At 43.7% G+C, this 26,935-nt stretch overlaps 1 protein-coding gene across 1 annotated transcript in view; it reads right to left on the minus strand.

Annotated features, from left to right (window-relative positions):
• Positions 1–18,921: 18,921 nt before the first annotated feature.
• The window catches only part of ADRA1A (adrenoceptor alpha 1A), a 136,185-nt gene continuing 128,171 nt past the window's right edge, over positions 18,922–26,935 (minus strand). Inside the window, exon 5 of the mRNA XM_045993617.1 lies at positions 18,922–18,931. The gene's annotated coding sequence lies outside the window, so the exon portion shown is untranslated. The remainder of the gene's footprint in view (positions 18,932–26,935) is intronic.

Below are 26,935 nucleotides of genomic sequence, written 5' to 3' on the forward strand. Positions count from 1 at the left end.
TACCGATTCAAATGTTAATCCTTCCTGGAAACCCCCTTATAGGCATAACAAAGAATCATGTTCATATCTGAGCACCCCCTGATTCAGTCAAATTGACACATGAAATTAATCATCACAAGGGCTATGCTTGTCAAGTCAGCAAAGTCTCAGGGTGTCCCAACAGAGAGGGCATCACATAGAATGGCTCGGAACAATGGCTGGTATACGTCATTTTGAAGAAAAACCACATGCTTGCTCTTATCTCCTGTCGTGTGTTCAACCCCTGGCTCTCTGAGCCCTGACTCCGTGGGATCTCAGTGCCTGAGGGGTTTCCCTTCAATTGTGAAGGCCTGTCCCAGTTCCAGCCTTTGGCTAAGTTCTGCTGTATCCGTCTGACTTTGGTGTCCCTGGAGCCTTGCAGGAATGACTTGGACCAGATGCAGCTGGGCATAGCGCTTAGGAGCACAGATAGTGGTGTTAGGCATGCCTGAGCTCGAGTCCCAGCTTTAGCAGGCATGTGACCGTGTGCAAGTAATTTAACATCTTTTTTTCAAAAAGATTTATTTATTCCAGAATGGGGGAGGGGCAGAGGGAGAGGGAGAGAGAGACTCCCAAGCAGACTCTGCGCTGAGCACAGAGCCCAATGCGGAACTCAAGTTCATGACCCTGAGATCACGACTTGAGCCGAAACCAAGAATCAGATGCTTAACCAACAGAGCCACCCTGGTGCCCCAGTAACGTAGTCCCTAAGCTTCAGTTTCTTCAGGGGTAAGATGAGGAGAGCAGTACTACGTACAGTGTTGTGTAAGGTTCAAAGATGAGAAAGCGTATTAAATGCTTAAATATTAAATGTACAGTGTCTCGCACTTAGACCTTTTCAGTCTCATTATCTTGAGTATATAAAACAGGATTCTATAAACTTTTCATTCACTGATGTACTTTCTGGAAACATTATCCCCTGAAAATGTCAATCCCCTCCCCCTGACTAATTCTGAGGGTTCCCAGGGCACTGACTGGAAGCTTCCAGAATCCGTGTCTTGCTCCCCTGACTCTTGTGTGGGCTCCCCACTGCTGCCTCACTTCTCTTGCTGGGAAACCCTGTCTCTGTGACCACCATGGACACCCCACACGCTGGCCTGTGCAAGGAGGAACGCCCTCTCTGCTTCCCTCCAGCACAACTGCTGCTAACCCGCATGCACCACTGGACTGAGGGCTCAGGGCTAATGGGAGTGCTGACAGGAACCTGCTCCTGGAAGGCCCAGCCATGGTGGGCCCACAATGGCAGCATCTCCACAGCTCAGAGTCCAGGTCCAGAGCCCCCTTGACCACCCCAAGTTTAACTGCTCTGCAAGTTCACTGACTAGCAGAGATACAGTCCTTCAGGTGGACACCTTGACCCTCATCCCACCCTCACAGCCTGGAGAAGGCAACCACAATAAAGATCTCTCAATGGGTGGCTTACTTCCTTCTAAATAACTACTTGTGCATAAAACCAGCAGTGCAGTTCAGTGTGCTCTGCATCTGTTTCCATGAAGGCCTTCTACAATCTTTCCTCCCAAGGAGACCAAGTCTACATTTTCCATTCCAGGCTCAGGACCTCATTACAGTAAACCAATACCTGGAGAAAGATGACATGTACATCCCTCAAGAGTATTTTTTTTTTTTTTTTTAAGGATTGGAGAGTCAAAATAAAAATTTAAGAAAAGCCTTTTTAAGATTTCACAGATGCAACCATGATTACCCTCCAAAACAACCCAAGTGAACTTACTCAATAGAACAGTTAACCCTCTAAGTCTGGATCACATCCATGAGAATTATTTCCTGCTTCTACAGAAACATCTCCATAATTTAGCAAGCCTCACAAAGTGGTATCTTCCAGAACAGAGTGAAGCTCTATCTTGAAGTCAATTTTGTTCTTCACCATAAGGTGCAAAAACTTCTTGCAACATTGCAAACACCAGCTTTGGGGCTTCGATAATTCAGAGTTGCCATTGTAGGGACCTTATGTTGACTGTCCCTGGACCCCTTGGAAGAGGGAGACTGAGGCACTGAGTGATGTAAACTATATTCTGCTGCCCAAGACCATTCTAACAATCCTGAGAGATGAGGAGACCAGGAGTTAGTCACATTTAACAGATGAAGAATTTCAGTTTCAGAGAAACTAAGTGACTGCACAGCTACATGTGGCTGAACTATGACTGGATTCCTGACTTTTGAGTCCCAATCTCAAAATCCACATAATAAATAAAGGTGATATTTACTAAGCCCCGAAAAAGTCATCTTGAAGGTCAATCCTCTGAGCTGGTTGATAGTCTTTCTACGAATCTCAGGTTTCGGAGAGCTGATTTCTATTAATTGCAGTCAAGAATTCTGTCTGCTACTTAATGTTTTCTATCATATGTTGATCTCAGTTAAGATGTACTGATTGTACCTGGACCTGAGTCAAATGATACAACCCTCCACTGGGGGCTTGAAGTCAAATGGTGGACGTCATCAGAAACCAAGCTAAAGAGCCTGGAAACTAAGAATGTGTGAACCATCTGAAAAGTGAAAGACTCAAGCAATTAATTCACTCAAGTTTTCAATTTATTTTTTTGTTTTTATTTTTTTAAGATTTTATCTTAAAATCTTATCCCAGGATCCCCTGGGATCATAACCTAAGCCAAAGGTAGACACTTAACAGACTGAGTCACACAGACACCCCTTCAATTTATTTGAAGTAGATTTTTTCTAGAGTTGATGGCATTTCTGGACATGTGTTCACATAGGCTGTATGTATGAGCCTTGCACCAGATTTCTCCCTGCAAGATAATTGGGTAACCAGGGGTGGGAGGGTGCTGATTATTTAGCTTCTGAAATTTATATCACATGTTTGAATATGGAGATCAGGTTTGGACATCTGGTGGGCCCTAGTGCCAAGGACTCCTCAAGGTTGGGTGTGGGATTTGATTTCTGCCCTCCTTCCAAGCTGATAAGGTAGTCTGTTACCATTTCATAGAATGTTTCATGGAATCTGGCAGAAGAATCAAGTCTCCTGAGTCGGAGATGAGGGACTTTGTTACTCCTGACACATACTGATCTAAAAAAGTTATTTGTAGTTCATCTGAAATTCAAATTTAACTGGGCAGCCTGTAGTGTGATTTGCTAAACCTGGCAAGTGCAAGCACAGCAGACTGCAGGAACATCAGCATATTTGTGTTGGTTGGTGGTCAAAGCCGTGGATCCTGGGCACACAGGACCATGAGAGACCCACGGGGACAGTGGCAGCTGCATTGGCAGGTGGTAGAGGCACATCAGGCAGCTGTGGGCTCAGCAGCAGAAGTGCTTTCCTGTCCTATTGGTGGGTATCTGGGCTGCTGGTGGTCTGAGCCAGCAGCATGTTCCCTCCAGCATCATGGCCATGGCTCAAGGAGCTGAGCACCAAGGGTGGGCCTGAGGTTTCCAGGCCAGCTCTCTAATATTTGGATAATAATTCTCTTTTTTCTTTTGCTCTCCTAGCCTTTCCCCACACCCTTCTTTCTTTTGCCCCTTCAGCCACTACAGTACATTTAAAGCTAATTCCCTGAATTATATTTCTCTTTGGATTATTTAGAGTGATGCCCATTTTCCCAGCTGGACATAGATACAGCTAGGCTGGCCTCTTCTTACTTAATAAGCCTGTGAGTGTAGCCCAGTGCTTAGCATGTCATGGATGAATAAGAAATGCTTAAGCTTAAAGTGAATTAAATTACAGCTGGAGATTCATAGGTTCAGATACAGGATAACATTATCCTAAAATAAATGGGAATCAGAAGCACTGGGGAATGTCACAGGAAAACTTTCTCAAGTCAGGTATAAAAAATGGTGGCATTTGAGAAGACTTAGAAGCTTAGAAGTATAGGCTGGGGAAGATAGATTATTAGACTGAAAGAGTTTATTCTATTTTTAGAACATTTTCATTCATAGTATTAATCAGAGCATCAAAGTGTTATTCTCTTCCATAAATCTCTCCAAGTGATGAAGTGAAATACAATATCACATTCATAAGAGAAAAGTATTTTAGCAGCATGAGCATAAAAGTAAAATTGGATATTCTACGAATTCATTGATTCAACAATTTTTATTATGTACTTCGTGCAAAGTACAGGGTTTTAGGTATGTATTAGAATTAAGTGACCTTTCAGAGATAGTATACCAGTATAAATGTAATGATTCTCAAGGGAATCTTAAAACATTCCCCTTGAAAGCTATGAGCTTGATTTCTCAGTTTCTGTCAAGCATAATTTGTCAGAACTGATTGCATGTGGGATATGGGTTGAGAAGATAAGAGGCCAGCTGGTATTTATATTGTTATTTGGTTTCCTAATAAATATTGCTTTATTTTATTGCTCCTGTGTCAGGAGCCATGAGAGGAAGAACATTGCCTCCCATTACAGAAAGAAGATTCTGGAAAAATCTCAAACCATAGCTGGAGAAAAGCTGCAGGAAGATTTAGCAGTTCCAAGTTGCCGAGTCTCTGATTTTAGTGATCAGTTGTGCATTGCTCATTAGCAGAGCTGGAGCTAATTGCTACTCCTGTGTATCTCTCCATGATGGTTAATTTTAATTTTATGTGTCAGTTTGACTGGGCTGAGGGGTGCACAGATATTTGGTGAAATGTGATCCTGGGTGTGTCTGTGAGGGTGATTCTGGATGAGATTAACATTTGAATAGGTAGACTGAGTAAAGCAGATTGCCCTCCCCAACGTGGGTGGGCCATAGCCAATTAGTTGAAGACCTGAATAGAATAAAAAGGCTGAGTAGGAGGGATCTCCTTCTGCCTGAGTACTTGAGCTGGACGTTTGGCCTTTTCCAGTCTTTAGGCTCAAAATTAAACGTCAGCATTCCTGCATCTCCAGCTTGCCTGCTGCAGATCTTGTGACTTCTCAGCCTCAATAAATTCTCTCTCTGTAAACACACACACACACACACACACACACACACACACACACACACACACATCCTTTTGGTTCTTTGTTTTTGGGGGAACTCTGATTAACATATTCTCTAAGTAACAAAGATTCTTGTGGGGGAGGAATTCAAGGAATTTAAGAAAAATTCTACCTCGAAGAACTTAAACTATGGGAGACAAAGAAGAAACATACAGAAAGTTAAATAATAATGTAATTCAACTCAATTACTATCGATCACATACTAGCATAAAAATTGTCAAAATGCAGTGCAAGTGTCCCTTAAGTGGAAGGTACAAACAATAAATGCTTATCCTTCATGCAGATATCATCAGGGAAGCCTTTTTGGAGAGCTGGGGGTTAAAGATGCATCACAAAGGATGAGAAAAACAAGAGAAGACGTTCTAAGTGTGGATGTGGGAGAGAACATTGTAGCTTGGTACTGACTAGAACATTTCCAACTGAAGTATCGACTCGATGTAGGAAAAGGGGACTGAAATGCAGGCTGGGAGAGACTGTGGAGGGCACTGAAAACCAGGCTAAAGAGTCTGTGATTAATTTTATAGGCTATGCATTGCTTATGAAGATTAACAAATGATACTTGAGAAAAATTAGTTTAGTGGGTATAGTAGGTTTAATGGTATCTCCCCCACCCAAAGGATACATCCACCCAGAGCTCCAGGGTATGACCATATCTTATTTGGAATAAAGATCTTTACAGATGTTATTAGGTTAAAGATCTTGAGGTGAGATCATCCTAGATTAGTTTGGAATATAAATGCAATGGCAAGAGTCCTTATAAGAGGCAGGAAAGAAGGAGACACTGAGAGATACAGAGGAGAATGCCATGTGAAGATGGAGGCAGAGATTGATATTATAATATTATATTATATTATATTATTATATTATTATCAATATTATAATATTGTACACCCCATGGCCCAGTCAAACTGACACATAAAATTAACCATCACGGAGAGATACACAATAATATAATATCAATATTATAATTTTTTTATATTTTATTTATTTGACAGAGAGAAATCACAACTAGGCAGAGAGGCAGGCAGAGAGAGAGGAGGAAGCAGGCTCCCTGCGGAGCAGAGAGCCCAATGCGGGGCTCGATCCCAGGACCCTGAGATCATGACCTGAGCCGAAGGCAGAGGCTTTAACCCACTGAGCCACCCAGGCGCCCCTCAATATTATAATATTGATGATATTATAAGCCAAGGAATACCAAAAGTTTCCAGCAATTACCAGAACCTAGCAAAGAAACATGAAATAGTTTCTTCCTCAGAGCCTCCAGAAGGAACCAGCCTTGCCCACACTTTAATTTTGTACTCCTGACCTCCAGAACTGTGACACAATAAGTTCCTGTTATTGTAAGTCTCCAAGTTTGTGGTTATTTGTTATAGCAGCCCCAGAAAACTAGTGTCATGAAGATGCATAGGTAGATTATAAAGGGCAATGAGTCTAGAGATGGAACAGCTAGCTAGTAGTAGTATATTTCAACAACCCAAGTTATTTCTATGAACTCTACTTTATCAACACAGTGTGCCTGTGTTCCTTTCTCATAAACTCTGCCTACATGAAGTGAATACTAAGTGGTTGGAAAAATTTTAGGCATCATGACATCCAAATCTTTTTTTTTTTAATTTTTATTTGTTTATTTTCAGCATAACAGTGTTCATTGTTTTTGCACCATACCTAGTGCTCCATGCAGTACGTGCCCTCCCTATTACCCACCACCTGGTTCCTCAACCTCCCACCCACCCCCCACCCCTTCAAAACCCTCTGGTTGTTTTTCAGAGTCCATAGTCTCTCATTGTTCATCTCCCCTTCCAGTTTCCCTCAACTCCCTCTCCTCTCCATCCATGACATCCAAATCTTAACAGGAAATTTAAAAAACATGAGCACTGGGTGTTATAGGCATCTAATGAATCGAACACTATATCAAAAACTAATGATGTACTATATGTTGGCTAATTGAACATAATGAAAAAAATAATGAAATTTTAAAAATTAAAAAAAACCATAACCCAATGTTTGTTGTTAATGGTTAATTTTATGTGTCCACTTGAATGGGCCACGGGATGCCCAGATATGTGGTTAAACATTGTGTCAGGAAGTGTCTGTGGGGGTGTTTTGAGATGAGCAGATTGTCCTTACCAATGCAGGTGGGTATCTTTCGATCTGTTGAGGGCCTGCACCAAAAGGCGGAGGAAGGTTGAATTCACTCTCTCTGCCTGATTGCTTGAGCTGGGACATTGACCTTCTTCTGTCTCTGCTCCCTGGTTCTCAGACCTTCATATCCAGGCTGGATACACAATCTCTACCCTGGGTTCTCTGGTTCTTAGGCCTTTGAATGATACCACCAACTAATATGGTTGTTTAAATAAATTTAGTAAGACAATTTCTATAAATGGATGAATCTTTAAGGATATACTCCCACAAATGGACTTATCCTAACCCTCCTCCTTTTTAGTGAAGCCCACCCCCATGGTTATTCTGGAGACATCTTCTGAATTAGGATGAATTAGGTTGGAACTTCTATGGGTTAGAATGAGGGGGTTCAAGTCTATAAATGAAGATTGCTCAGGAAAATGATGATACTGATGACATCCACAATAACTGTGGTTTTAAGGACTATGAAATGTTCTGAACATTCATAGGCATCAGTTTATTTCATTCCCTCAGTGACTTCCCTCCTATCCCATAAGAAGCCACATAGGCTTTGAGAGATTGAGGAACCGGTCAAGGTCACAGAACTGGTAAGTGACACCAGAACTCAAATCTAAGTTTGTTCAATGCCAAGGGCTTATTTAAATCTTAACCAATCTCCCCTGTGAGTAATCATATAATCATGGAATTGCAGAGCATTAATGCTGGAAGTGCTGTCAGAGACCATCTAATTTAGGGGTGAGGTTTGCTTACGTACCGAGGCCTTAGCGTGTGGTTTTATCTGATCTGGGACCATGCTCCAGGGCTTACCAATGAAGACATTTTCTGTAGTACTTTAGTTGTGCAAAGAAAAAGATGGTATGGCATGGAGAGGATTTGACGGCATTCAGTTTTCTTTTAAAAGCAAAGAGTTTTCTAGGAAAAAAATAGCAGTAATGCAAAGGTCAAGGCTGATGCTCTGTGGGAAGAAGTGCAGGACAGATTGATTTATAGGGATTGGAGCAGAAAATGTGGTTTAGAATGACAAAGAGGAATAAAATAACATGGCTTGGCTAGGAAGGTATTCCACTGCTTGTTTATGTGATCTTGGTAAGAGAGGGAAATTCTTTGGCTAGCATTAAAACTGCAACTCCACTTAATTTATTCACCTGGTCAGCAGATATTTTTAAGTTATTCCTATGGGCCAGGTGCCGCACTGGACACATGGAGGCCACAGGAATTCTGTCAGACGTGGTTCCCACCCACATGGAGCTCACAGTCTAGTGAAAGAGATATGGGTCAAATAATTACATATTAGTTCTGTAATTATAATTTAATAAGTACTATCAAGAAGTATGGGATGCTGTAATACTCTACAAAGAGGATCTGACTTAGTCTTGGGTCTAGTGGTGTTGCAGATGAGATCCAAAGGATGAGGAGAAAGAGACTGAGTGGAGAAGGAGGAACTTTCCAGACCCAAGTGTGGGGAGCAGGTAAGTCCAGGAGCTGGAAGGCAGACTGAGTGGAAAACTGAGAAGAAGTGAAAGAGAGCCCTGTTCAGCCAGGGATTCGTTAGGGATTCTGGACTTTTTCTTGAGAGCCATGAGAAGTTGTTGGAGGGTTTCAAGAAGGGAGTGACAAGATTGATTTGGCAGGAGCCCAGAGAGGGATTTGAGCCAAATCCTCGTTAGTAATGATTAATTGTCACTTGCCTGGCCCTGCTCTTCTTGCCTAAATGGCTTGGAAACCCACAGGAATAGCTAGGGTGAAAATAGAATGCTAGCTCTCTAGATCCTGACTCCCCTCCTCAGATTCCTAACCTTCTACTGCGGGGTGGCCGGGGCCTCTGCCTAGGGCCTTGCCTTGTTCTTCCAGATCCTGCCGGTGTGGGACCAGATGATGTGGTCTGTGTTGAATTCCCATTAGAAGAGAGTAGGCACTGGTGGTGGGAGAAGTTCCCCAAGGACGAAGTTGTGTAGTTGGAGATGAACCATCAGTTCTAGGGTCAGCCAGGCCAGTCGCCTCCTGCAGGCAGGCCATTTCCACACTGCAGCAGGTGAGCTCTGACCCTGAAGAAAAAGATTCAATTCAAAGGCCACAGTGGACTCAGCTCCAATAGACCTCCAGGGCAGAGGCTTTTAAGGTTGGAGATGACTTGGCATTCATCACTCTCATCTCTTTGTTCCTCTTTATCCTTCCCCTTAACCTGGCTGGCATTTCCTTAACCTGGCACTGCAGAGGGAAGGATTTAGGTGGATACTACTACTGTAGTCCAGAAATGTTGAAAAAGAAACACTTATATTTCCCACGTGCTCGCGAAGTTTATTCTAGGACATCACATCCCCATCACATCTCTATTTCTAGAGAGACATGGTCTAGATGATAGATCGTGAGGCACAGGCTTGGTGGCACTTGGGACAGAAGCAGCATGTATCTTAGACAACCTGGGCATTTGTTATCTACTTAGAGACATAACTGGAAAGACAGCTAACAATCAGGTAGTGCCTCCTATGTGTCAGGGCAGCAGAAGTCTAAGCTGAAATGTGTATGAGCTCCTGTAATTCCTACCATAAATCTGCTAAGTAGATGCTTATTGCCACCCTCGTTTTACAAGTGGGGAAACGAAGGCACCGAGTGGATTTTTCACTGCTAGTAAGAGGCAGAGCTAGGATTGGAATCTAGGCAGTCTGGCACCAAAAGCCATAAGGTCAAGCACTCTACTAGATGCTTCTGTGGAATGAAGAAAGGGGGACCGACTGGGCTTGTGCCCATCCATTCGCAAAGTGCTTTTTATAAAGGGCAGGTGCTTTATGTCATAGTCTGCCCAGACTGCTATAGCAAAATACCACAGATTGGGTGGCTTATAAAAGGAGAAATTTATTTCTCACAGTTGTGGAGGCTAGAAAGTCCAAGTTCAGGGTGCCAGCATGGTTGGGTTCTGGAGAGGGCCACCTTTTAGATGACGTTGACTTCTCGCTCTGTCCTCACATGGTGGGAGGGGAGAGGGATCCCTCTGGGGTCTCTTTCATAAGGACACTGATCTCTTTTATGAGGGTTCCACCCTCATGACCTAAGGTTTCACAAGGCCCCACCTTCTAACACCGTCACCTCGGGCATTAGGTTTTCAACATAGGAATCTGGGGGGAATTCTAACATTCAGATCATAGCACCCCGTCTATAATCTAAAGTGAAGACTGTGTCATTAGACAGGCTTGCATTGAATTTGGCTTTGAGGTACCAGGAACTCAAGGATCCAGAAGAAGATAAAGGGAATCTCTGAAATTTTGAAAATAGAATTTAATTGGGAGACACTGAAAGGAATAAGGGGTCTTCAGAAATAGCTTGGGAACCAGTAGGGCTGCAATCCACAGACCTAAAAATTTCAAGTATTCACAGTTATTTCGAATGCTACTTTATGAGAGAGAGGCTAGTTTCTCTAGTTGATGGATGCCCTCCCCCACCAAAGAAAACTGTACAAATTAACCCTCTATGAGGCAAAATCTCCCAAATGACTTTTAGTTCAGAGAAATAGTCTTTTAGACTTGCCACTGGCTGGGGAAAAGAGAAGCCATGAATTATTTTCCTCTTCCTCCATTTCTGTCTACTTACTCCTTTGAGAAACGTGGAGTGCCAACCGTGCTCCATGGCGGGTGCTAGAAGTGTGTCATCTTGAACCTCACCTATACGTGGGATACCCAGCCACACAAAAGGATGCATGCCTGTTTTGGAAGCTGCTGCAAGGAGTCCTATCTAGTTCTGAAGTTGCTTCTGTTTCCAAATTCTGAAATGGGAAGGAAATACAGAGTCTTTGAAAGGTGTGACTGATAGGCATCTAGGATTAGTCTACTCCATTTTTGGAGGTACCGATGGGCATGATCACCTGGCTGTGCCTGTTGAGGAGCAGACTCAAGACCCAGGCCCCTGAAGACACCCTCTGTGGGGGCCACGCCACAAGATGGGATTGGGGGTTCCACTGAGTCCTATTTTATAACTTATATTGGAGGCGTATAGGAAGATTCATTTTGTAGGGCCAATGGGATTTCTCTTCCGGTATAGGGCATTGAGTTGATAGAAGAGTAAGTTCAAAATGTAGAATTTTTATATGGTGATAAAACCAATGAGATACTCTGAATATCTGGAACACATTGAATTGTCTTATCTGTTTGGGTGGATGGGACAACTAAGTATACCTGGAAGTGGAAAATAAATGAAGTAGCTTCTTTTTATTTTTTTTTTCCTACACGATTTTATTTTTAAGTAATCTCTACACCCAGTGTAGGACTCGCACTCACAATCCTGAGATTGAGTTGTATGCCCTACCAACTGAGCCAGCCAGGCACCCCAATGAAGTGGCTTCTTGATTTAGTGTTTATTGTGACACCAGAATGAACCAAATTCAAAGATTTCTGGGCATAAGGGAAAACATACATCTAGCAAAGTTCTGAGGGACTGAATGCCAACCTCCTTTATTCCATGTCAGTTTATAGAAGCACTGATGAGAACTGAAGGTCAGCTGTTGGACTTTGTTGGAATAATTAGACAACTATTTACAAAAAATAAATTTAGAGCCTGGCCTTATATAACAAACCAAAATAAATTCCAAATTAAATAAGTTAAATATAACTTGTAAGTACTTAAAAGAATGAGAAGAAAATGCAGTTGAAAATCACGTTGTGGCAGAAGTCCCTCTCAATGTAACCAAAAATCAGAAATTATAGGAAAAAGGGAACAGATTTGACTGGCTAAAATTTTTCAAAAGGTGAAGCAAAATAAAACCTGTTACATAAAAACACAGCATAAACGAAACTCAAGCAAAATACTCAGAAAGCATTTGCAACATAGGTAATACAGGTTGAATTTCTTGGTATGTAGAGTCCTTACAGCTTAATAATAAAAGGCAAACATTATAGTGGAAAAGGAGACACAGGTTGTACGAAGAAATGAAGATACAAAGATTGCCAGTGTGTCTGTGAGTTGAGGAAGCAATGTTTCACCTTCCCAGTACTCAGACCACACTTACATAGCAAGCGGCCGTTTGGTCTATCACATTGAAAAAAGAAGAAAATGGGATGATAACAGTGAAACGAGTGGTTTGAGAGCATGGGGACATCTGTGCTTGGGAACGCTGCTGGCAGAAAGGTAAATTGACACTTTCAGATGGCAATGTGGCCATCTGTATCAGAGACTTAAAAATAGACATGTGCTTTCAACCAGACGTTTCACTTCTATTTATCGTATCCAGGAGCTAATAGTGGGCATGTGCAAAGACTTAGCCATGAGGTTGTTTATAGAAGTGTTTTAGAATAGGCAAAAATCAGAAATAGCCTTAGTGTCCGACGCTGATCATTGGTTAACGAACTCACGCATCCAATGTATTACAGAAAACTCTAGCTACAAAAGAACTAAATAGAGCCCAGCAGGATCGAGGCCTCCCCTGACCCGGGCTTGGTCTCAGGGACTCTGTGCTGCTCCTCTCTTCCTCTGTGGGTCTGGTGTGCTTGAGCTCTTGGAAGGATGTCTCCACCCCTCACGTCTCACTGACATGTTCCTGCTGAAGGAGATGTATGCAGCATTGCCCAATCCTGCCTTCCACCCCTGGCCCAAGCTGGGCTTAAGGATGTCCCTGCTCCGGAGGAAAGGCTCATAGCAAAGGTAAGAATTCCCCTCAATTAATTTATGAATTTAATGCCATTTTAATGAAAATCCCAGTGATTTTTTTTTTTTTCTGGGAACATGGCAAACTAATTCTATGGTCCTGAGATTTTCCTGTAGATTAAATGGTTAAGTCTAAACAAAAGCTTTTGGAAAAGGGATAAATGATGTGGGGAACTTGTCCTAGCAAGTCCTAAAGCATACTATGAATTCCCCAGCAGGATTTTTTGTAAAGGTAATAAAGCACGACTTGCAAAGTTCCTGGGAATGGTTACATGGCGGTTGATGCTATTTTATTCCTGGTGTGGCTTAGATACGTTTGCGGGGCTGGAGGTGCAAAAAAATCGGTACCTGCCTTCTCACCTGTGCTGTTGAAATAGGGAGTGAGGACTTCCGTGTGGGAAGTGGGGAAGGGGTTGGTTTGGGACCCAAAGAGTACCCCAGGTTTGGAACAGCAGCGGATTGCAGTGATGGTGATCGGGCCAAGTGTGTTGCGAGCCTGAACGGAACTGGAACTCAAGGATCCATCGGCATTGCTCTACCGGGCTGGCTCTCTAGCTGCTTGACGCTGGGCGGGTTACTTCACCTCTCTCGACCTCTTTTCCCTAATGTGTAAAATGTGCTTGAGTAATTACTGTCTGTAATAGTGCTGTGAGCAATAAATGAAAGGATATGCAAAGGGGCTCGCGTATTGCCTGGAGCATGGGGAGCATGTCGTAAGCGGTGGCAATGGTTGTTTCTGAAGCACACGGTTGGTTTTGTGGGGCTCTGCAGGGCGAGGATGACTGAGCCAGGCCACTGAAGGCTCCCAGGGTCCAGTCATGGTGAGAAATGAAGCAGGAGAGACTGAGAACATGCAGCCATCAAGAAAGATGGGGGTGATTCTCTTGATATGTCCAAGCACACCCATGGTCCTCCGTGTGGACTTCAATTCACTTAGGTCAAGATTGGGCTTGTCCACACATTGGCTGCCATTCACTGGCCAGAAGCTCTGCTTGGCCCCAGGACTTTACTCTGGGGTCTACTCTTTCACTGATGAATGTCTGAAACTCGCACTGTCTGTCACGTCACTTTTCTTTGCAGACACACCATTTTCAAGTTGTGTGAGCGGATTGATGGAAGAATTTATTTCTTGTCGACAGGCCTGCTCTTGATATTTCTAACCAAGGCCCAAATGCTGGCATCTTAAATCAAACACAGTCCTCCTCACTCTTTCCAGAATCCATATTTGCAAATCTGTCTACTTGCTAAGATTTATTTAAAACTCCCAGATCAATACTTGTGACATTTTTGTGATCATTGGTGGGTTCCCGGCAGAGAAAATGGCATTCCTCTTTCAGCTCTCGGAATAAACACATGTCCTTTGTGCTTAGATAGTCACTTTTTTGCATTTTTGTGCTTTTTTTTGGGGATTTTGCTGTTTAAAATTACCTCCAAGAGTAGTGTTAGAGTGCTGTCTGGTGTTCCTACATGTGAAAAGGCTGTGATGTGGCTTATAGAGAAAACATCCATGTTAGAGAAGCTTCTTTCAGGCATGAGTTTGAATGCTATTGGCCATGAGGTTATGTATTGATGAGTTGACAAAAAGTTGTATTCAGAGGCTTATGGGACTATCTCCCTGTATTTCCCTAGAAGCAATGGTTCAGTATTCTCTAAACCAGTGTTTGTGGTGATTTTATAGAACATAACCACTGTGAATTAGGAGATATGACTCTGTGTTTTTCCTCCTCCTACGGCACATATACATTCCAGGCCAGAATGATCTGCAAGGCAGCTTCCGATGGCAGAACCAGCGCTGGAGAGCTGGCCCTGGCCTTTGGCTCCCTTCTTCTTTCCACCCCCGAGCTTGACTCTGGAGGCCACAGGGTCCAGCCTCTGCCCACAACCCTGGAACCCATCCCCTTGGTCACTCCCTGCGCTGAAGTGGGCAGATGTGGGGAGAGGCCAGGGAGGGTTTGGGAAGCAATCTCTGGGCTGCCTGGGCAGGGCATTCAGGGCTTAGGGTACTGGACTGTGGTCTAGAAGTTTGAAGGGATCATGGATTTCTTGCCATATCCAAAGTGAGGTCTCTGAAGGTCAAATTTGATGGCTCTATTGCCTGTCTGGACAGCTGTTGACCCCAAGCCCATGGAAAAGCGTTGTCTGCCAGTCAGTGTGATTTTCATCTCTCTTGATTGTTTCTCAGGTGGCTGCAGTCCAAACAGTGTGCAAGGACCTTGTGTCTGAGGCATAAGAACCTTGTCTGTCCTGCTTTGTTCCAGCATTTTCTCCTTTAGGTTTCTAGCTGCTGCCACAACTTGAAAATGTCTCTTCCAAACGTGGCTTCAAATTCTTCTCACACCTCATAATTCCTAAGTGGCCATAGGGGCCTGGGCCTGGAGAGGAGGGTCTCTTTTTTGCCTCACTAAATATTTACCATAATGTGACAAGACTTGTCCTGTCCTTTATGGGGGTACCCAACAGTGATCAAACCATCAACTCTCCAATTACCAGCTAACTGGGGGGCAAGGGTATGAACTTGGGTGCGATTTTTGCAAGTGATGAGAAAGAGTGTTCCTGAGATGAATTCTAGGAGGAGATTTTTATGGGGATAACATCTGGAGAATTTCAAGATCTGAGTTCTAAAGGAGGTTTCCAGCTGCAAGGCTGAAAGTTGCTGCAAAAAGAATCATTTTCAGGGCCTCGACGCTGGTGTTCACATTTCATTGGTGCTAGGTTTCTTCTTGGTTTCTCTCCAGAAAGTCAAGAAATCAGTTGTATCAGCTCATTCTGGGGACCATGAAATTGGTCTGGGGGCTCCTTGCTGCAGCTGAGCCCAGGACGGGGTTAAACTGACAGTGCTTGCTTTGTTAGCTGGGGACCAGTGTCCTCAAGCAACTGTGTGTCCAGGGAGGCCCCACGACTAAAGATCCTGCCTTGTTTCAAAAACTGCACATCCTATGCTGGGGAAGAGAGAATATCGACAACTGCAGGTACTTTCGCAGAGAAGCCACATTAAACATTTCATTAAAAGCTTTACTCTATGAAATGGAGAATTCTAGAAGCAGTGCTGTAATTCAGGGTAGCATTTGAATATGTGTGCCCGGCCACAAGTTCCTCTTCCTTCTCTGCCAGAAAGTGAGGTTTACCAGAGGCAGAGCCATTCGAATGGCCCTGGCGTCTCACAGCTGGGAACCTGGGCGGGTGCCTAAGTCCTTCCAGACCTCAGTTTGGTCATCTGTCACAGGAGCACAGTACATGCTTTCAAAGAGGGCTGTACAGAGCAGATCGGGCACCACGTGTAGTGTGCCTGTCCCATGAACCTGTTTGGAGCCATGTAATGAATGGCATAGGTGCTGACTCTTTGCCCAGCCCCACGTTTCATTTTTGGCAGTTTCTTTCATCCCAGGATATCCCCAGGTTTTAGACCCTTTGCAAGCCGTCAGCCCATCCGCTTTGCTTTATCACAGGGTTTTTGTACCACCCTGTGTTCTGTTTCTTACTGGACTTGGGGTGCACTGCTTCCCTGACCTTGTGTAGCATCCTGTGTGCTTGGGGTTAGAGGGAGGGTTTTTACTTCATTTTCATCCATCGCGTGGAGGAGCTTAATCTGATTGAAGAAGTTGGAAGGAACAAACAGGACAGGCTCAGCTCAGACTCTGTCTCCTTTTATGTGGTGAGCTGGCCTCTGGGAGCAGCTGAGTCCTTCTGCCCCTCCTGGCTGTGCTGTTCCTGGGAGGCACCCCCACCCCATTCCCCCTGGGCCTGCCTGCCCACAGGGCAGCCCCACGCAAAGCTCATGTGCCAGATAGATGTGCCCGCTGACAGAAGCTCTATCCTCCAACTTGGAGTTTTACTAGCGAAAAGCCCCCCGCAGTCCAATTTCCAAAGCCATCATGGCATATTAAGAGACTGGTCTCTGGAGTCAGAGAAATGGGGTTCACATTCTAGCTTGGCCACCATCTGGTGTGTACATTTCACGAGATTCCTAAACCCTGCTGGGCCTTAGTTTCTCTTCTGTGAAAGGGGCAAAATAATGGAACCTGCTTCATAAGTTTGTTGGGAGCATTTGATGAATTAGTATACACAACACATTTAGAATAACACCACTGTTAGTAAGTAGTAGACACGTGTTAACTAATTGTCACTCCCTGGTCAAATTTTTTTTCCTTAATTTATTCAGAACTTGCTGAGGGAAGGTGAATGGTGGATCCTGGGTCCCTCAGAGGCTCAGTTCCTCCTCCTCCTCCATGGGGCTCCTCCATCACTGCCCCTGCTCCTGACCCAGGGTGCCTTCTGACCACCCCTTGTTGGCTGTGATTCCCACAGATTTCTGCTCAAATGCATATACATCACTTGTCTCATTTTTGTCTTTGTTTATTTTTTCCTTTTCTTGTTTTTACATAGACCATTCTCTCTGCTGTGGAAGAAGGGAACAAAATGGAAATCGAGTATTTGTCTTGTCCTCTGCTGTTAGTTGTCGTTACACCATTCACTCCAGCTGTGTAGGCCTGTCCCTTACTCATCACACTAGTAAGTCAGAGAGAGTTAGAGCACCCCTATTTCTTTTGGCAGACATCACCCCTTTCTGCTTGCCCTGGATTCCCACCTTCAGGAGCTCATTCCGGCAGATATGAACGTCTGTGTGGTAGTTCTCTTTGGTTATCAGCCCTTTATTGATCTTTAGCAGGCCTCTCTAGAACCTGAACTCTTTAAGGAGACATCTCACTCCCCTCCCACATAGCCTTTGGCTACCTGATCCCTCTGGCTCTTGGGAAAACGTTATTGTCTGAATGCCATGTGCCAGGGCTATGGGAAGGTAAGAGACCCATTGCCCCAGAAGAATGTGCAGTTCAGTGGTCCTAGTGCAGTTCCTAGGGTCCTGCAGCCGTCACGAGGGAGAGGGTGTGTGGTGGGGTTTTACCCTACTCCCCACATCATTCCAGAACTGTTCTGCTCTTCTCTGTTCTGCATATTGGGCTTCTGTGTGAAATTCCATCCAAAGAACGGATTACAATGTTTTTTTTTTTTAATAGTTTGAAAACCATTGACCTAATTTTTTCCACTGAGTTTATGCAGAATGGCTTTTTATAGTGGTTTGACTCTCCCCGCTTATGTTTGGTCAACATGATGACGGAAGAGTCTGGCCAAGACACTGGCACCAGTCACCCACAGAGTCAAACAGCCCCGACCTCTGAAGCTGTCCCCTCAGCTGAAAGGCTCACCTTCCGTGTTGGAGCAAGACCTTTCGCGGTCTGATCTAGTACTATTTGTGGTAAAATGCAGGATTTTTTAGGGGAGGTACCATACATAAATTGACCCCAAGGCAATCTCTGAAGAGCTCCAAAAATATTTTAAGCAGTGACAACACTGCTGAAATAAGTTTATGGGCCCCTAAATATGCTAGAAGCTCTAAAATAAGCTCTCAAAGTTTTTTGTAGGACACATGATATCAAACTGTAACTTTCTGAAGGGCAAGAGACTGGATTTTGCTTAATAAACTTTGTGAGGTGTTTGTTAAGGCAAAACCTTGGAGATCTAAGATAATCATGGATCAACCAATTGTTTCATCCTCAAACTATAAAATGCATCTACCATAACTGATCAGAATATCTGGCTTATTCTGATTTTACAAAGATATGTAAAAGTTCCATATGTGTGCCTCTACATAGAACATTTCTGAAGATAGATGCTCTGAAATGAGAGTTTCAAGAGGCAAGCCTTTTTTTCTCCCTGGCTTTGCTTATTAATGTTTCCTGAGATGTTACCTGGCATATAACACATGTTCAACAGATACGTGTTGAATGAATGCATTCACAAGAAATGTAGGACTGGAGTAGGACTGGAGGCAGAAGTATGTCTTTTCAACTTTTACCCAGGTGTGCTATATCTGTAGAGAGTGTGGGAAGAATGATGGCTTCTCTCCTTGTACTTTTATTCACAGAAAGGAAGAAACTTTGGATTTGTTATCACTGTTGTCCTTTGCCCTGATGGCCCCCACCTTACCGAACAGAGGAGAAATGTATACTCTGGCTGGTTGTTCTTGGACCTTACATCCTTAGTGGGCAAGATTTTACTCTTCTTCCTCCAATTCCCATCACCATTGCATCGTGATCTGGGTTTCACCTGGAGATGTAGGTGTGGCTGTAAATATACTTTCAATTTCAGTTTTCCTACCAGAGCCTTGCTCATGGGGTTGAATGGAAGTGGACATTGGAGTTTGTTCTTCAGATCTGGACTATTCAGATCTCCTCCTCCTCTTCCTCTTCCTCTTCTTCTTCCTCTTCCTCTTCCCCTTCTTCTCCTTCTCCTCCCCCTCCCCCTTTCCCATCCCCCTTCCCTTCCCCATTCCCCCTCCCCTCCTCTCTCCTCCTCCTGCTTTTCCTGTTCCCCTTCTTCTTCTTCTACTCCCCCTCCCCTTCCCATCCCCCCTCACTTCCCCCCTCCTCCCCCTTCCCCATTCCCCCTCCCCTCCTCTCTCCTCCTCCTGCTCTTCCTCTTCCCCTTCTTCTCCTTCCTCCTCTTCTCCTTCTTTCTCTTCTCCTTTTCCTCCTCCTCCTCCTCCTTTTTCTCCTCCTCCTCTTTCTCCCCCTCCGTCCTCTTCCCCCTCCTCCCACTCCTACTCTTCTTCCTCCCCCTCTTCCTCCTCCTGCTCCTCTTCCTCCTCCTCCTCCCTCTCCTCTTCCTTCTCCTTCTCCTCCTTTAAAAGTAAGTTCCAGGGCACCTGGGTGGCTCAGTCAGTTAAGCATCTTTGGCTTGGGACATGATCCCAGGGTCCTGGGATCAAGTTCCATATCAGGTTCCCTGCTCAGCAGGGAGTCCGATTCTCCCTCTGACCCTACTCCATCTCATACTCTCTCTCTCTCTCTCTCACTCTCTCTTTCTCTGGAATAAACATAAATAAAATCTTAAAAAGAAGAGCTGGCTTCATGCTTAATGTGGAGCCCAATGTGAGACTTGAACTCATGATCCTGAGGTCCTGAGACCCTGAACTCAAGACCTGAGCAGAGATCAAGAGTCAGAAGCTTCACTGACTAAGTCACCCAGGTGCCCTGGACATTTTAGATTCAAGAAAGTTGGTTTAAGAAAACTTAGGTGGGAACAGAGCTGTAGGCGATTAATAATTTCTGCTTTGGTTCTTGTAATTCTCTGCATAGTTCCCCAAACTCATCCCAATCCCTTGATGCTACAGTGATTTAATTACTTTATGTCATGTGCATATATTATTTTTGAAAGGAGGGTATGGATCATTACATAGTAACAGAATGAAGAGTGGGCACAGAGAGAGAGGTTTTTCTGTCCACCTACAACAGAATAATTATTTTTCACAAACTCACAAATGCAATTTGCATTTATAAAGTGGAGAGATAATAATAATTGGCTGGCAGAATGATTTGGCATTAAGAGGCTCTTGGAGAAAACCAGTTCACAGGATCATTAAATGGTTAAAATAAAAAAGAGCAGAATTTCAGTGAGAAACTTTGCAGTCTGGAACAGAGACTAACAAATCAGTGGGGATGGGTTTGGAGGTATGGAGTCAGTTCAATATAATGTCCGAAAAAGGATCACAATGCTGCCCCAGAAGAGCTGCTGCACTAGGAACTGAGTAAGGACGAACACTTTTGCTCTTTGAAGATGGTCCTTGCTTTGTGCTTGGATGAAGCAGTACTATGCACTAAGCATAGAAATTCTTTACACGTGTAGTGCAATGAGGAAAGTATTATCATTATACACACAGATAGGCTTAGGCCACACACTGCGAAGGGGCAGAGGGGGCATTCCATGGTGTGTACGGGGGGTTGGTACAGGCTCTAAAGAGGCAACTGGGTGCAATCTATCCCCCAAATTATGTTCCATGACGTCATGTTGGCCACTTGACATCTGTCAGTGTGGGAGAATTTACACCATGGAATTGGCAAATACTGCACATGGCATGTGTTTTTAAAATGTATTTCCCTCTGAGATGTGGTTGCTAAATGTTTACTGACATGTCGCTGGATAAGAGTCATAACCAGGCAGTTTGAAAAGATGAATGTCTTCCTGCCAAATTATTGATAGTACACTGTAATCAGTGGCAGAGCTGACCATGTCTCCATTTTCTCCCTCTTCCATAGTCTAGATCTGGGGGGCAAAAACCAAATTAGTTTAGAAAAAAAAGAAGTCGCCAGGGACACTAGTCTACAAACTAGTTATGCCACTTCCAAGCTCTGTGAAAATAAAGCCTTAGCAACTGCAAACCTTCATGCGCCTTAGGATGCGCTCCCATCCTGCATGACACCATCATGACAGCTGAGCCTGGAATGTGACCAGCAGAGCATCTGGAGGACATGACAACATTTGTCCAAACCCACATCAGCATAGGAGATGTGGTACTGTCATTTGACTTAGATGCCAAGGGCTCCCCCTCAACACAAGGAAGGCAATGGTCATCTTTGTGGACAGCCATTTTTCCGAAACATTTAACAGTGTTCTATTATCTGAGTGATATACAGTAGTCATTCCTGTCTTTGAGAGGAGAAAACTAAGATACGGAGCGGTTGACTAACTGGTTTGAGATCATGAAGGTGGCATGTGGCTGAAGGAATCTGAAGCCTGTGACAATCTGCCCCCAGTGTTCTTCTCCCCAGAGAAGCCGTCATGCTACTTTGAAGGCTAAGAGGGTAGTCCTGGGGCTTGCAGGTTCTGAGAATGTGGTCAAACAAGAATTTCCATGGAAGAACTCCCCTTGAATCATGTTGCCCATGTCCTTCTCTGACCACTAGTCCCCTAACTTATTGCCTTGGCTTCGGGTCACGTAATACCCCCAGCCTTAAAGACATTCAATATTCTCCCGGTTCTTACTACCACTACCACATTTCCCTCCCTCTAAACCGGATGATGTGGGTATATTTTGGCTCTTACCGGTGCCTTGAATGCTACCAACCAGCATATTTTACATCCACGCTCCTTAGCTGGTCAAAAACCAGCTCTCCCTCTCTGAGCTTCCCTCTCCACTTCTCACTGACATGGTAATGATACACTATGATTGAAGAACCAGGACACTGTGTGTCTAAAGAAAGAGGTTTAAAATATTTTATTAGGGAACATACGTCAATATTCAACAACACTTAAATATTATGGCATCCATATTTAGAAGGACAATATAAATGCTTATAACCTGAACAGTCACTTTATGAACAAACAAAATAAATTCCTTTTGAACAGTGGGCTGTATGATCCATAAAGTGTATTTTTTTCAGTAATTTACTCATCTGCTTAGGAATATGTACATCTGTTTTCTTCAAACAACAACAACAACAACAACAACAACAATGTGATCGTTCAGCACATCACATCATAAAACAAATGGACCTGTAAAAATGTCATGTAGAAAATTCAGAATCACTTAAACAGCACATTCCAAAGATACTGAATCCATTTAAAAGGAATTAGATGCATCAGAAGCCATTGCAATCAGCCTGGGTGTCATATATATGCATCAGTACAAAATGCTGCAGCAAGTTCTGGAATAACGACTCACAAGCATGAACATCTTTATCTGACTTAGGAGAGAAGTCTCTCTCTTACAGCATAGAACACATATCAAACTCTCAGCAAGGTTCAGACGGATTTTGTTTGTTACATGGAGGGCAAGGTCGTAACAGCAACTCAATCAACCAAACACTAAAAACCTGGAGAAGGTGGCATGGTCTGCAAACACTGCAGAGTTAGAAAATGTCCCTGTGGGGACCTTATTCACTGGGAGAATTGTAAGGGTTACGGGAAAATCACAGCAGCTAAAATCAGCCAGTCTGGCAAAGTGGAAATGCCGTATTTATATTTGAACAGATCTAATGAGTAGACAAGCAGCAAAGCTGCAGTAAGCCAGGAAATGTCACAGGTTCATATTTAAATGGCATCGGCTTTATTTGCTGAAATACAGTTTTAATTTCACAGGCAAAATGAACTTCCAGAATTATTTTCCTTAGCCCCACCCAGCAGGTCAAGTCCTCCCAATTTGTAGCTAATTGGAGAAGTGCAGCTTCAAGGTCTTCATGTTGTTTCCGTTGCTCCCATCACCTCCCCTGCATTGTGGATCTACCGCAGAAAAATCTACTGGGTACCCTTTGCTACTCTATAGCGGTGTCCTGATACCGACCTTCAATGATGGGTGATGTGAAAGCCAGCCTCGTGGGGCTGTAGCGATCCGTTTAGTTTCTGCATTTTTCAAGGGGTAGGGAAAACTCTTTCTTTTAATATTGTATGACATTTTTGTGCTAAAAACAATCTCTCAGTTTTTCAAAACACTGAATTGCATCATGTAAGACTTGTTCTCAAAGACTTTCAAAGCATTTAGTTATTTGTAAGGATTAGCCACTTCATGGTCAACAAACGTTTATTTGCACAATGAGCGATAGATTTTTTTTTCCTGTTTAGCCATCCCACTGTAATGCTGTGTGTTAAACCTTGAAGAAAAAGAGAATCAGACAACTGAGAAACCAAGGCCTTTCAATATTCAACCAAGCCAAACATGGGAGCTCTACCAGGAAAGCCCCAGGTTCATTATTTCCTGGCTCTTCCTTCCTTCACCCTTGGCTTAAACAAAGTAGGAAGAAAATCAGGCATGGTTTTCCTGCATGAGACTTGAGGGATGGGATTTGAAGAGACAGCTGGGCACCATGAAATAGGAGGCTGCTTTCCACGTGCCCTGTCAGACATGCCTGAGACTCACTCTGGGCCTGCACTGGTTTATTCCTTACTTGCTTGGAACAACTCCCTCTGTTTCCCAGTCCATTTTGTCTTTCAGGATCCAAACTAGAGGTCGCCCTTTTTGAAAAGCCCAGCTCCAGGGGTGGCTTGGGTGCCTTGGGCTAAACTCCCTTGGTCCTGCATGAATTCTTGTGCCACGGAGATTTACCGTGTTCTGTTATAATTATTGACTCTCTTGTCCTTCCCATGCTCCACAGGCACCTTGAAGGTGAGGACCATGTGTCCACCTTTGTTTCCACCACCATTTGGAGCTGAACCTGGAGCCCTCACTGAATATTACAGAATGAATGGATGAGGAAAAGAACCACTGTGCACAATGACAGCTTCCCTTGGAAAAAGGAGATTTGGTTTTGTAGCATGGTTTCATCTACTTTTACGGAGGTTCTAGAATTCGAGGGACATGAAGGGAACTTTAGTGTTTAATGTTTAAGAACGCAACAGGGGAAGCTATACTAAACTGACTCTCAAAAAATTGTACTCTTTGTCCCCCAAACCTGTTTTTCTGCTTGTTTTTACATCCACAGCCACTCCTTAAATCGCTATTGTCTCAGTCTTGATAAGAGTGATATGTTAGACTTGTATCTTAGATGACTATTTGACAAAGAGGTAAATCTATGTGGCAGCTAAGACTCACAGGTTTCTGAGGTGGATTCAAAACACAATGGTTAGCAGGAAAGGGGCCTGGACTGGACAGCCCCTTCGCTGGGCCGGGAGGACAGCACTCATGGACATGAAGCTGGTTTCATGTAATGAGTGTATGTCACCTCAAGAAAAAAAAAAGGCATATTCACTTTTAATGGATTGCATTAATACTTTTTAATATACTAAGCATCATGTGTCAACATGACTAAAATTGTGCCCTTCTGTAGAGTAAGGATTCTTACTACAAACCCAATGTATGCATTTACACAAGTTCATACTTTGGTTGATCTGGTTCTTTGTACACTGAGACCCATGTTTATTTCCCTGTTGGTCAACCCAGTCCCATTCTGCTCCCTATGAGGTGATGTTCTCAGTGTTCCTTCCCCTAGCAGTGAAAGAATGAAAAAAACTCTTCTTTTTAATTTGGGCCAACACCACCAGCTTGACACAACTCAGCTTCTCAAAAACCCTGAAGACGGAAATAGCCATAGACAGTGTTTACACAAAGTAGATTTAGGCCAAGAACTTCATCCCCAAAAGTGACTTCCTCCTCCATTTAAAATGAGTTTGATGGGGCACCTGGGTGGCTCAGTGGGTTAAAGCCTCTGCCTTTTGCTCAGGTCATGATCTCAGGGTCCTGGGATCGAGCCCCGCATCAGGCTCTCTGCTCAGCAGGGAGCCTCAGGGAGCCTGCTTTCTCTCTCTGCCTACTTCTCTGCCTGCTTGTGATCTCTGTCTGTCAAATAAATAAAATGAGTTTGAGAGTCCAAGTCACAAGAGACCATTTAGCAGGGAGACGTGGCAGGTCCCTGTCAAACACAGCCTCTCAACATGACTGCCTGTCCTCCACAGACTGAGTCATGGTGAGTAGAACTTGCAGGATGGATTTTCCTGTGATGCCACTAGCCCAAAAGATCATTCGAGGGGGTTTACAGAAACTCCAAGGCTCTCACTGGCCACTTGAAGTTAGAGTGGACACTGAGTTGGTATTTCCATAGTGTGGATTTCAATTCTGGCAAGACTGCCTGTGGGTCATGATTGGGAATTTGCTGTTTTGTCTGGTAAACACTTCTGATAGTCACCCAGGCCAGGTGGTAGCCTATTTGTTTAGACAGTTTAAAACTCAAACTCTGCTTGAAACATTATACTATCTTCCAGTGGCCAAAATTACTTCTCTTTCTCATAGCATAATTTACATAAATCCACACACATCTTTTATATAATGACTGCATGCTATAGAGTGTCTTTCATAGAACAACTGTCATTAAAAACTTCCTATTGCCAAGTAAGTGTTAATTTGAGAGAGATTGCAACCACCAGCACTTGGTGGGGTATTCTTCTTCTGGGCTGTCTATAATCTGAGAACTTGGTGAACAGCTTCAAAGTAGTTCAGTGAGTCTGATTTTTTTTGCTTTTAAAAATTTTTTTTTATTTATTTCTTATTTTTTTATAAACAAATAATGTATTTTTGTCCCCAGGGGTACAGGTCTGTGAATCGCCAGGTTTACTCACTTCACAGCAGTGAGTCTGATTTTTAAGGATTAAAGCAAAATGCTCTGGTGAAGGTATTTTTAACCCCCCTTCTCCAAAATAACATGGTTGTGGTAGATGGCAAGGGGTTGGGGTGTGGACAATTGGAATTCGGTGCCTGCACTCTTAGGAATGATAGAAGCAATGGTACCACAGCTCTTGCCATTTTCTCATGAAAGCGTTATTAGTGTCTTGAACTGGTGACCACCAATTTCTGGAAACAGATCAACTGGGATGGAAAGGAAAGGAAAGTGAAAGACATTCCACCTTTTCCTGCATGTAGAGTTCTCGGCACTTTAAGATACTTTAAAGATGATGTAATTTATAATAAAGTTGAATTTATATAGCATTTGGGAGGGGAAATGAAGATAGGGAAAGAGTGCTAGCATTTATTGCTCTGTTCCTCTGTTCCCACACATTGTATCAGCCCTCATGAGGCATTTTTATTACACCACTGCATTTGCTTACCCGTTTCATAGGTGAGGAAAATGCCGTCAAGAGAGGTCAAATGACTTGTCCAGGATCACTTAGTTAGGTAAGGAGAAGGGGCCTGAAATTAAGCCCTGGCCTTCTGGCTTCCAAGCCATGGCTCTTCCCCTAATCCTACTGATGAGATCCCTGTAGTTCTCCTCTGATCACTGGTTCTGGATAGACGTGGTAGGTTAGGCCGGGTGGGTGGTCAGCACAGGTGAACTAACTACAGGGAGAGGTACCGGAAGACTCAATTCTTTCCAGTCATTGTCTCTTTCCTCACTCCCTACAGACTTGACTCTATTCTTCTCACACCCATTATCATTGTATCGGTTCTCTGTGAAAACGTTTCTTTCGTAATATGACTATAGAGTCTTACATGTTAGGGGCACCTGGGTGGCTCAGCTGGTTAGACATCCAACTCTGGGTTTCGGTTCAGGTCACAATCTCGGGGTCCTGAGATGGAGCCCCACATCAGGCTCCATGCTCAGCGTGGAGTCTCTCTTCTTCTACCCCTCCCCCTGGTCACGTGCTCTCTCTCTCTCTCTCTCTCTCTCAATTCATTAAAAATAATCTTACATTTTATCATATCCAAATGTGCAAAGGACTTGGCACATAGTAGATGCTCTAAATGTAATTTCTCCTACTGAAACTTTATCTCTGTTCTCCTCATCGCAGTGCTCATTTCATTGTCTCCAGTAGTGGGTTAAGTAGGTATGGTATTACTGGAAAGTGGGCTGCCTGTGACTTGTTATACCCCAGAGACAAAAGGAGCTATTTTTTTCTCTCCACAGCTGATGAAGAAAGCATGTGTTTGGATTCAGGCTTTAAAAGCTGAAGTAAAA

Source organism: Meles meles, chromosome 2 (assembly GCF_922984935.1).
Source record: "Meles meles chromosome 2, mMelMel3.1 paternal haplotype, whole genome shotgun sequence".
NCBI classification, from domain to species: domain Eukaryota; kingdom Metazoa; phylum Chordata; class Mammalia; order Carnivora; family Mustelidae; genus Meles; species Meles meles.